This window comes from Phalangium opilio, unplaced genomic scaffold (assembly GCF_054372755.1).
Source record: "Phalangium opilio isolate 3A_F unplaced genomic scaffold, DU_Popi_V2 ptg000540l_1, whole genome shotgun sequence".
In the NCBI taxonomy this organism is placed as follows: domain Eukaryota; kingdom Metazoa; phylum Arthropoda; class Arachnida; order Opiliones; family Phalangiidae; genus Phalangium; species Phalangium opilio.
Genome location: NW_028324244.1, coordinates 2655210 through 2667419, shown reverse-complemented (window position 1 = coordinate 2667419; position 12210 = coordinate 2655210). Strand labels below are relative to the sequence as shown.

The following is a 12210-nucleotide window of genomic DNA, read 5'->3' as shown; positions in this document are numbered from 1 at the left end:
TCGAAATATATCGTTCGCAATTTCCAATTCTAGTCAGCTCGTAAACACTTTTATTTTGGAGTAATGGTTCCCCCCCTTCTACCCCTTTTATTCGAAAGTGTTGTGTGTTGTATAGATAGATAGACCACTACCCACCCTCCTTCAACGCCCCCTTCCCTTAAGAATATATTCTAAATTCCAAAGGTTTAAATTTATTAGAATTTTACAGAAGATCGTGCTGAACCCTATGACCTTTCTCTATACTTTAACTTATAAGCTTAAATTTAGAGAATTTACTTTTTAAATATTTAATAAGATAAGTTTAATTATTAAGGATTAATATTAAATTATAATTATTTCATTTTACTTTCTAATGAATAACTTTAAACAAAAGCGTAGGTAGGCTAAAAAATAGACCTAATTTTAAAGGGAACGTGAAATGTTCAAAGAATAAGATAATAATTAAGCTACCTCTATTTATTTTAATTTTTAGAAAAAAATAAATAAATAAAATTCTAGCGTTACGAGTGTGTTTAACTCTTACATTCGAATGCAATCGTACACATTTTCTAATTCGGGAACCTTAATTTCTAGAGTTAACAAAATGAACGTCATTTATAACGTTTAAAGTTTGCGCTCTTTGGCCATCATTAAGGCTGGCTCGCTGGCTTCTTTGGACCTATTACATTAGTAAAGACTGTGAAGCTTAAAATAAGAAATATAATCTTTTTTTTTTTCGTTTAACTAGTCAATGATACGGAATAAGCTCGCTTGGTTGAATCCCCTATTGCATTATAACGTCAAAGAGGCAAGAAAAAATTCTCCCTATCTAAAATTAGCGAAAGTCATTTTTTGTAGGCAAAAAGAGGAAGAAGGAGCGAGACTGAGAGAGAGAGAGAGAGAGAGAGAGAGAGAGAGAGAGAGAGAGAGAGAGAGAGAGAGAGAGAGAGAGAGAGAGAGAGAGAGAGAGAGAGAGAGAGAGAGTGGAAAGAAAAAACGAGTCAGGCAATTAGGAAAAAGGCATTTTTCTAAATGGAATAAGGAAAGGATATTTCTTTTTTCCCCAGCTCCATCTTTACGCGGCTAAAGGGCAAGTGAACAATATATTATATTTAATTTTGAAAATAATTCCCCATATTAAACTCTTTTACTATTGTTAAAGGGGTAGTACCAAACCTAAGTTAACTAGTAAATTAATATTAAATAATTTTAATTTTGCAAATATCCCCCCCTTCCAGAAAAAAAACCCAGCCCAAAACACTACAACTTTATTTTAAAAATCAAAATATTTCTTTTTTATTATTGAAATGGAAAGCCAACTTATAGGGGTTTCCAATCTCCATGTATTTCCTACGAGCCCCTGTAGAAATGTTTACCCTGCGACACTCCGGTGTTTACAAAAATAAAATTTGGTTGAATTTAAAATTTACATTAAATGAAATATTTACCTACTTAATAAAACCCATCACTTAAATCTTTAATTTTGACGAATTTAAATGCTAAAATAATTTACTTTTAAAGATAATTTAAGATATTTATTATTTCAATATCAAAAGAATTATTTAATAATATTTATTATTTTTTATGAAATATTTTAAGATAAACTCATTGGGCTGGGGTCTTTGTTTTTCTTAAAAAAGAAAAAAAAAAATAAAACCCTGGTAATTTCGAACCCAGTTTCGCAATAGTTTGATGAAAATTAGTAATTGGAATCAGAACAACTCCGCGTTTCTTAAATCCGTCTGTTTTTTAGATTACAATTTTCGTAATAGGTACAGAATTTTGGATTGAACTAGTCCTTTAAAAACGGGGGGGGGGCGTACAATCTTGGTATAGAACAATACACATGCGTGGGCGTAGGGTAATAATATCTTTTAGCCGTTTTTGTTGATTGAAACAAAAATGGAGGGAGGAGTGAACACGGGATAAGAAATAAGTGGCGCGGAAAATAAGCGAAAAAGAAAATTCAAGGCGTACATGAGAGAGGAAGATAAAGATAAAATGTTGATGATATAAACTAACGTAAAAAGCGGGGGAGGGAGGGGGTGTAAGGGATAAGAGCCAAGGCCTAAAAAGGAAGATACGAAGAGGAGAGAGCGGAGCGTTTTGGATAAATTTCCCGAATTCAGTTTTGACAAGAAAATTGCGCCCCATTTTCAAAACGCGTAGTACGAATATTACCACGCACATCTTTCCTAGAAGAATGAAAACATAAAAAAATTATTAAAAAAAAAATGTAAAAGTTGGATCTCTTTACTTCTTATCTTTTCATTCTTTTAACACGATGTTTTTCTTGTCGTTCAGGACTCGCATAAACCAACCCCCGTCCAAGTTTGCGCTAAATATAAAGGGTACGCGTGGAGGGTTACCCGTGCTTTGGTATTATTGGAAAAAGTAGTTTGGGGGTAAGAAAAAAGATAACTTTGAGTGGCGGTACGAAGAGGGGGGCAAAAAAATGACGCAAGGACGTATACGCCCCTTCATAATAAATCTCAGCGACGTCAGTAACGCGATTATTTCGCCAAATCTAGCAGCGCGCTGCAAACGTGATTTATAGAAGATCGTCGTACGAGACCAAAAAAATTCACCCTTGTCTTTTTTTGACGAATTTTATTTCAATTTTATATGCCAATGTTTTGGGATGTAAGTTAGCCGGACGGATTTTGGTTTAGAAAGTTTGTTAAGATTTCGATAGATGGCGCCACGTGTACCGTCTCAATACGTAAGAAAATAGTTCCTAGCGTCTTACTTATAATAATAAATCTACAACGTGTTTTTTAAAAATAAAAATATTTAATTTTACTATTATGGAAAGCCAACTTGCAGGGGTTATCAAAGTCCATGCTTTTCCTACGAGCCCCTGTAGAAATGTTTACCCTGCAACACTCCGGTGTTCACACACAAAAAAAAATCTTGTTGATTTTAAAAATTTATAGTAGACGAAATATTTAATAATTATACAATTTCGTAAGCAATTTAATCAATTTAAAAGGAAAGCTTTGGGACTAATTTTTATTATCCTTTCCAATCTATCATTTGATAATTTTAACCGAAATTCGCGAAGGGAACTTTGGTAGCAGTCAATAAACGGTGTAGCTTAGCCTAGCTTGTTAGTGAAAGTGAAAAGTCGTTAACACGCGTTATGAAGCGTAATATACTAATGCCCCTTTATACAAAACCGCGAATTTTAAGGAAAGCTTGGCCTCGTGCCTTAATAAGAAGGGTTAGGGTTGAAGGAAGGTCGGGAAAGGCCCATCCTAGCCTTTTCCTTTTCCCCAAAACGAGGCCCGGACCTGAGAAAAATATATTCCGTTCCCTTAATATTAAAATGAGGGGGGTCGGTGTGCCTTTTGCCTTCCGTCCAGGAATCTGCCTAAATTATAAACCAAGGCTGTTTATACAAAACTGCTCGCTCCCTCTCGAGCTAGTTCTCTCCTTTCGTAATACTCCAGTCGGAGTTTCATCTTTTTAAACATGAATCTGTCAAGGTGTTTCCCCCTTGCTTTAATAAATTCGTTAGACTTAATTTTACAAACTGTCAATTAAAAGTATTTTTAATTGGACAATATTTCTAATTTTATTTATTCTGAAATTGACGACTTAGTATCTTCCTCCAGAGATTATTTTGATTATTCCTTGTATTTTTAAAATAAATTCTTATAGTCTTGGCCGTTACGCGGTGGGTTGGAGATGAGAGAGAGGGTGTCCGGAATTAATACGTTCTAATACGCTTGGCGAGCTAGGCGGCTCCGACGGTGTCTCTCTCTCGCTCCAGAGCGGTTCTGGAGCAGTTCCTCTCTACCCCGGAATAATTATAGGCTAGAAATTTCGTGTTGTCGTAGCTCGTTAATTTAAACCGTTTTGCCTCCTCCGTTATAAACAGTAGGGATGAACGCCGCGACTACCTAATTTGTCTCGTGGCGGGCTTATACTTGTACAGCACGTGCGAAAACGCTATTTTCCCGCCAAAACTCTATACAGTCCTATAATACGCGCCACCAACCCAATCCAGCTTACAATTTCGAGAGAGAGAGAGAGAGAGAGAATATAGTGCTCTATTAGACAGATATCCCCTCTTCTAGATGGATGATTTCAGCGGCAAGGACCTTTTGTCACGTGATTTGACTCGACTGGCGTTTAACGTTGTTAACGGTAAACGCCTATACGGTTTTAGCGCGTAGAGATAACATCACCCTAACCTTAAGCTTAACGCAAACTGTTTGCCGAAATAGGAAAGAATCTTCGCTTGAAACGCGAGTTGCTCCGTTTTCCCGTAACCCTTTCGAGCCTAAAATTTTTCCCTTGACTAAGGTAACGGTCCATTTGCGTTTCGGCTTTCCGACGGCTCGTCAGAGAAATCTCCTTACATTTCATCCCACCTGACTCGTTTTAAGCGTTTAAAATCGTCGTTATACAACCTGCACCGTGCAACGTCGCAACTTTAGGGAAAAGAGAACCTCTCTCTCTCTACCCAAGGGTTAGTTTAGTTTAGGCCTAATTAGAGATTCCGCACCACCCAAGTTACAGTTCTCTAAGCGAGGTTTAATAGAGTGGAAGCCACTACGAAGGTTTTCGAGCCTTGAAAGTTTTAACTCGGTTACCTTACCCCCCACGTTGTCTTCGTTAAACGTTGCCGAACGATTGTATAGGGGGGGGGATAAAAGTTAAAACCAGCCTGTCATATATTAACCGACCTAAACATTTTCCCAGCCCTTTCTGCTTGGCTTGATAAATTCTAAAGTTTGCGCTTCTAATGTTGGTTTTAGGCCTAAAGAGCCAACTATGTTAGGGTAGAGTAGACCTTACCGCAAGATGTCGAATACTTGCCCTTTGTTGTTTCTTATTTTTAAAGCCCGGCCATATGGCCTGGAAATCAATAAAAACGTTTCTTTTAAAATTCCGGAAGTAACATTTTGCGCCTAACTGAGTGACCCCTCGATGTTCCACCTTTCGCGTGTCTGCCATTTCCCGCGGAGCGACCCTTTTATGTCCAAGGCGGGTGCAGGTAATCAGCGTTAGCTAGGCCTCTGTTTGCCCCCGTGACTCAGCTTGTTTACTGTTTTAGGAATTGTCCGGCGACGACGTAATTCAAGTTTCCTCTTCCTTCTCCATCTGCCCACAACCCACGCACGCCGCCGCTATATTCTCCTCGAGACTTTCGCGCTGTTTTCCTCGGATATACGTAATGTCTTTTAGTTTTCTCTCGCCTAAAACCTCGGGGGGCCATTCCTAAATTAATTTGGCGATTAATTAGGGCGATTAGGTTTTCGAGGATAATAACACGCGCGTCTTTGCTCTCTCTCTCTCTCATTCTCTCTGGCTGCGGCTGCTATGATAATCTCTAGAGGCGCAAGCTCGTCATTTTTCTATACCTTCCTTTATTAGAGACATTTTCTTGTTTATTAAAACACCGAGCCGACCGCGAAACGTTCAGCTTATTTTCTTTAAAAGTCTTTATTATACGATAGAGGAAAATTTCGCATCTTTTTATTATTATCATTATTAATTTTTGCGATACCATCAACGTCTCCATGGTTACGTAATTTCAAATTATTAATTATCGCCTGAGAAAAAATTGATACGTCATACGTTATAGTAGTTCTTCCCTTAGATCGAAATAGAAAACGACGCTGTTTTTGGAAACTACAGTTTCTAGACAATTCAAAATAAGCTAAACTTGCCCGAAATTTGCAATTTGCCCAAATACCGTAAATGGACTATTTACATTTTTTTTTATTTCGAAGTTCTCCAAGATGCAGAGTGTAATTTATAACTGAATCAAAATATGAAATTCTTGGAAAGGTTACGTGTTTTATTTTTAAGATGGAACCAGCTGGCGCACCCTTTAATCTGCAGTGCAAGTGGGTCACTTTACCTTCATACATTTATAACAAAAAAGAACCAAAGTTTATTGTAGGCAATGCAAAGAGAGAAGGCCTAAGGCTTTGACCCCATTTTCCGTCCAAAATTGAGTCGTTTAAAGTTTTTATTCTATGTAATCATGTACTTGAAGTTTATCGCGCACCTAGAGCTATCTTTTCTTTAGTTTTACGCCGTTACATATTCGGAAAGTAGTCGTGGAAAAAGAGAAGGCCCGTAAAGTCCTCAAGCTACTGACCATTGGTCAGTACTAGCGGTATAGTAGCTACATCTTTATCCTATTCCCCCGTTTTTTTTCTTCTTCTTCCCTGCATGGCTCCAGAGTTATCTCACCTCTTTCAGAGGCCGTTTAGAACGAGTTCGTAATACGGGTAATTCCCTTGACACACAGACCAGCAAGGTTAACGCGCCTGGGTCCATATAGCCATAGCCTTTTCCGATCCTTCTTTATCTTAACTTCTTCCTACTATACTATAGCTCTGTGTCTCCTTTTATATGGTGTGTGTGTATATAGTAGTCTGTAGGATCCTCTCCGCGGCGCAAGCGAGTTTGTTTGGTCATTGGCAGTTTCTTGCAACCCCCCTCCCCCCATGTCCATTCTACCCATAAAAGGGATGTGATCCCTATATAGCGGCTAATGACTGAACGGCTCTTTGCTTGTCTATTCTAAATCTTAGGTTTCATTCCCCCCTGCCTTGCCTGGACACAGTGGGGTATAACTTAATGCGAAAAGGTTGTATCCACATTTCATCCAGTTCTTAAGAAAACTTCTGATTATTGGTACAGCATTCTAAGCCATTAGCTTAGCATCTTTCCCAAAATGAAGCTCTTATCCGCTTGGTTTTAATATCTCTTCCCATTTCAAACTAGACTTACAATATTCTAGCCCCAAGATAACTGGACATTCTATAGGAGAGGTTAAACCCCTTCTCCTTCTTCTTCTTGTAGGGTTTTTGCTTGACCATCAAGGGTCCATTTCTACAGTATCCACTCGGTCCGCCGTTGTATCAACGCATTAACACTACTGCCCAAAAGGTTTTCTTTTTTTTTCCTTTTCTTTGCTTGCCTTCTCGGGTTTTTAGTATCGCGTCAGGAAAAAAGATACTCCCTGGCATCATCCAACTAGGCCCTGGGTTAGGCCTAGTTTTCCTCCGAGCTCTCCTCTCCTCTCCCTTAGCGAAAAGTTCCTGAGTCAGCCTGGACTATTACTTTGCTTAGGCGTTATAGTCCGCGGGTAGGACTGCCTGACTCATCGTTTAGATCGACGTCGAACTAGGGTAAGGGCTAAGGGCGCCTGCCCCTTATCCCCCTTCCCTCACCCCACTATCCCGAATCAATGGGCTAAAACCCAAACCTTCCCGCTTCTTCTTACGCGTGTACCGGATCCTAGCTATAGGAACTCTTACGGGGTCATTAGGTGGGATTGTTAAGGTCAATAGATTGTTTGTTCATTGGTCACTTCATGCCAAAGACGAAAATGGAGGCAAGAAGAAAACTTAAAAGTTGACTATCTTTGACTTTTGAAACTAAATATTTTTTTAAACCTATTTATAAATCGCCGCCATTTTAGATCCGTTCTTGAGGGTAGGAGAATTCTCAACCAGGAATACATATAGCTAATTGGAATAATTGCGTAGCCGTTTTCACTCGACGTATCTTGACGGATTTTGTATATAGGAAAAGCTAGGCTAATTAATTGGAGCACTATTAGCTATATGTATTCCCGTCTCAACCATATCACCCTATAGTAGTTTTCGTTTGCTTTTTCACCAATTGCGAGGCACCATTTTGCCCATTTTCCCGCGCCTTTAACTTATTACCTCAGTTTCGTTGGCTAGCTAGAGGGCTACTTGGCATATGCTTTGGAAAGAGCTGTTTTTCCGCTATTTTCCCCTTAGGCTAAAAGTAAGGGAAAAATACATAAGGAAAGAGAGAATATTTTTTCCCGCTGAGTCGTGAGGCTGGCTATAGGGGAAAGGGTCGCCTAGGGTTTTTCCCTTGATATCCGGGAACCCCCCAAAAAAGAGGGTAATTTAATCAGAAAACGGTCCCTGCATGGTCCTCACGGACGATATCGCCATCTTGCGTCGGGTAAACAACGAGATAAAGGATAAACCTGAGGCGGAAAATCCTTGTATGATTATTATATTCGTGGATGAAACGTTAATAAAGTGGAGGTCTTCAAAACTAAACCTTAAATAACACCTTACCCCAGTTTAAAGTTTATTCCTCAATTCAACACGAATAACTATACTTATTCCATACGCGTTTCTTGCTTTAATACGGTTAAAGGCGTAAGAGATCCATTTTTTAAAACAGTTTCAGTTATAATCCTAAATTCACCGTTTTTCCGCGTACAACTTTCCTTTTCATGGGTAGAGAGAACCAAAATGTAATTAGCTTTTTGTCTGTTTGCTAAAAACAATATAATACCGGGTTTTTTTTTCTTTCCTCTCTTCTCTTTTGTTTAGAAGTAGGGGATATTTAGTTACCTACGGTGTTTTGGATGCTCTGGTTTTTTATTTATATAAATTTATATTTATTTTTTCTTTACTGTATTGTAAAACTGGAGAGTTTCGAATGGTTCCTACGCTAAAGGCGAAATACGCTTTTGTTACTTGTTGTAAACGCCTGAGAGAAGAAAAAACCCGGGTTTTTTTTTCATCGGGTTTTTAATTAAAGTCTGGTTTATGTCAGTTTGAGTGAAGACAAGAAGAAAAATTAAATTACCCTCGAGAAGTTTATTATTAATTTTTTTTTAATCAAGTGATTATCGGCCTCTTCAAAGTTTGCTTCCCCTAGATTAGAACTCACCTCTTTTTCGTCAATAGACCAAAATATAAGCAGTCGACGTTGAAGGCTTAAAAATTGGGCTTATTTACAGGACATCTTTTTAATCTAATTCTATAAGAGATTCGGGGAAGATTATTGAATATGTTGTAGTACTTTTTCTCCCCTTTATTAAGATACTAAATACTTGGACTCGACAACAATCAGGGCTCGAGTAATTAAGGAGGTTGTCATAGACGTCCTCTCCGTAGGATTAACCTGGATAGTGACAAATAAGGAGAAACCATTAAACTTCAATTTCATTAAATCGCTGTCAATTTCAAGTTAAAAATCGAATAAGAATAAACGTGACTTTAGGCTTAGCGATTGGAAAACGGTTAAGTCGCCTAAAGCGTACGTCAAAAGTAAAAATAAGTTTTGAGAAAGGAAACTTTTGCAAGTCGTATAAGAAAAGATTCCAATTCCATTTAACCTACTGCAATTTTATTTTTCTTTTTCCCAAAAACTTAAAACCTATCCCATTACGTCAAACGAAAGAATTTCGAATTTCCCCGGACACTCTATTCTTTCTTAAGCGCTTGTCCAATGGAAAAAGAGAAAAATGCAGGGTAATAATGGTGGTGGCGGTCTCTAATATTGGCGGGAACCAAAAAAAAAAAGAGGGAAGGTTTGAAATTTAGGAATGAAGGGGAAGAATTCGTTTTCTGTATTTCTTTTTACATTTACAATTTCTAGTTTTTTTTTTTTTTTTGATCGCGCTATTGCTCTAGAGCAAGATTCGGTATTTTCATTTCGTACTAGGCTTACACTACACTACACTTCTTCGAAAAAAAAATGAATTTTATTCTGGAACAACAATTGAAAAAAAAAGGAAAGAGGAAAGGGTGATGTAGAACATGGGATAGAAAAAAAATTGGATTTTTTTTCTTTTTCGGTTTTCTCATCACATCTAAGGTGAAAAAATATATAGCTACCTATTTCAAATATAGGGTAATAATAATTTATTTTTCCCTTCTATTTTTTTCAACTTCTTCTGTATCTTACCTGACTTGAACTCGTAAAATTTCCACCCCAATCTTTGTAAAGAGAAATTAGGCAAAATTTTGAATCCCGAGCCCGGGAAAATATTATATTAAACAGGGTTACCACGGGTCAGGAAAAACCTGGAAAAGTCAGGGAATTCAAAAATGCGCCGAAAAGGTCAGGGAATTTTAAAAATTTTAGCAAAGTAAGGGAAAAGTCAGGGAAAGTAAATGCCTTTAAAAAATCTCTTAATAATTATTAAACCTTTCTCTACAATCCCCCTTACCTGAAACATCTAGACTAATACCTATAGCACCGTATATACCCCAGTTCTTCCTGTATATGAATGGATATACATTTGTTATCTAACTCGAGAGCTAAAACGTAAAAGTTTGCCCAAGCGCTGGCGGCATTTTGGGACATCGCGGTTGGTTATACCTATAGTCGTTTAAAGTCAGACCTGCTGGGATATCTCCGAAATATGTCGGTGCCCCTTACATTCTTATAGATATTGAATTTTCGACTGTACCTTCGTCCCGCTTCGGGCTATTACGGGGCTATACCCCTCTCCCCCCGACGACCGTGTATAGGTTTATTTCTTCAAAAAAATATACGAAAATGAAACTCAGTAGAAATTTCACCCAAAGTTTTTTATTACCCTCATTTTATTTCTTAGTTGTAACTGCATGCGATATAAAAATCCAGAGTTGGTTTCCTTTCCAACACGCGGGTCCATAAAAGTTCCTATAAGTCCCTCTTTTCCTGCATGGTCCTTAATCTACCCCTAAAATTGGTATTTGGTATTTAAGTCACCCTATTTTCCCTAAAAACCCAGAATTACAAGAATTATTTAGTAATAAGTCCATTGCTGATATCAGGGATAGATTTAATTTTAGAAGTAGGAATGGAGAACGGTTAGTATTTACTTCAGTCCAGGATAGAGCCCCTCCCTCCAACACGTAACGAAAATTTTAAACTACCTTATTGGCTCGCTTAAACAGCTACGTTTTGATGACGTTGCTGATAACGGGGACGGCGCAAAATAGTGACGTAATTCCTTTTTACCTCTGTCGCTATGCCCCTCCCGCCTCTTCTTTCATACCCCCCCTCGTCCCGTGGAAGGTGGGTCCGGGACTTCGACGCACGCCCAGATATTACTCTGTTCTTCATTCCTACTTCTAAAATTAAATCTATCCCTGGTGATATCTAGAATAACTGTTTCCATGAAGTCTTAAACAAATTATCGATGAAATAAAGTCCCATAAAATTTTCTGTTCAAAATCCGAACAAAAAAAGAGTGCTACGAAGTTCCTAACATTACGTGATACTTGAAAACGTGTCAGTGAAAAGTCCCTTCCCTCCCCCCCCCCTATTTTTTCATGACTTTTGGTGCGGTCTCCCAAATTATTACGATTGCAAAATTAACAGGAACAGTTTAGAATTTCCAAAGATTCAAAAGTACCAGAGTATTACTTTTTTTCCCCTCTCATTCCCTTCTCTGCGTTCTTCTTTATCGCTTCCAATTTACAGTGTTAGAAAAGGAAACGAAAAAGGGGTGTTCACTATACAGGCCCGCATGACGTGGGTGGGTGCTAGAGCAATTGGAACGATTTCGAGAATCATTCGGTATACAATTTCGTTTCTTTAAGTACTTTTTCGCCAGCCATGAACCTAACCTAACTCATTCGCAGTGTTAAATTTGTCCATCGTATATATATAGTTTTTTGAAACTACTATTGCTTGATGTCCTGGAATGAAAGTTGGGGATTTTTTTCTTTACTCGTTTTAGATAACACAGTATCGTTTCTTTATAACTTTACGCGAGTGAAGGGAAGGTGAAGTCCAAAAAAGGCTTAGAAAATTAATTGTTTTGATATTTGGTTCAGATACAACAACTCAATTATGTTCAATTTAGACCTAGGAAATATTGATGATATGCCTATAGCATCATCAGTCTATATGTAACTTGGGTCTCATTCAGTATGCCTTGAACTAGTTTTACGATTTTTCTTTCGCTCTGATAATGTTCATCTCCTTGAAAATTTGTTTATACGGTCTGCTATATAAGTTCCGCTCTAAAGATTTCTCCCATTTGGTTGCGCCATCTTCTCCTTTAGACCAACGCCTATGACGACACAAAGTTGTAAGCCCTCTAAATTTTAGAGTGTGCACGCGGGCTCTTCCCGCCATTTTTTTCTATCAGGGTTGAAATATAAAAAATGATATTCCGCTTTGAAAGATCACGTGATCTTCGTGACTCTTGTCAGCCAGCATCACCTATAAGTTCCTCCTCTCGGCTTTTGATACGCCCCCTTTAACTGGAAGAAAAATATACCTAGAGCTTTATACAGATAGAAAATATTGCTCTTTTTAGCTTCCTCCCCCTGGCATTGGAGAACTTGCGTGGTTTCCATAGTAACCGACTCCAAAACATTAAAAAAAAAAAAAATTAGAAATATTCTCAACTCTTTAACGTATTCCTAGAACCAGGAATGCATACGGATAATTGGAATCATTGTGCTACAGACATTTTCAGTC

General features: G+C 38.0%; 2 protein-coding genes across 6 annotated transcripts in view; one reads left to right on the top strand and one right to left on the bottom strand.

Moving 5' to 3' along the window:
- LOC149588633 (ELAV-like protein 3) overlaps window positions 1-12210 on the top strand; it is a 269510-nt gene that overhangs the window by 42660 nt on the left and 214640 nt on the right. The window lies entirely within an intron of this gene.
- LOC149588635 (cytosolic carboxypeptidase 6-like) overlaps window positions 1-12210 on the bottom strand; it is an 89236-nt gene that overhangs the window by 24263 nt on the left and 52763 nt on the right. The window lies entirely within an intron of this gene.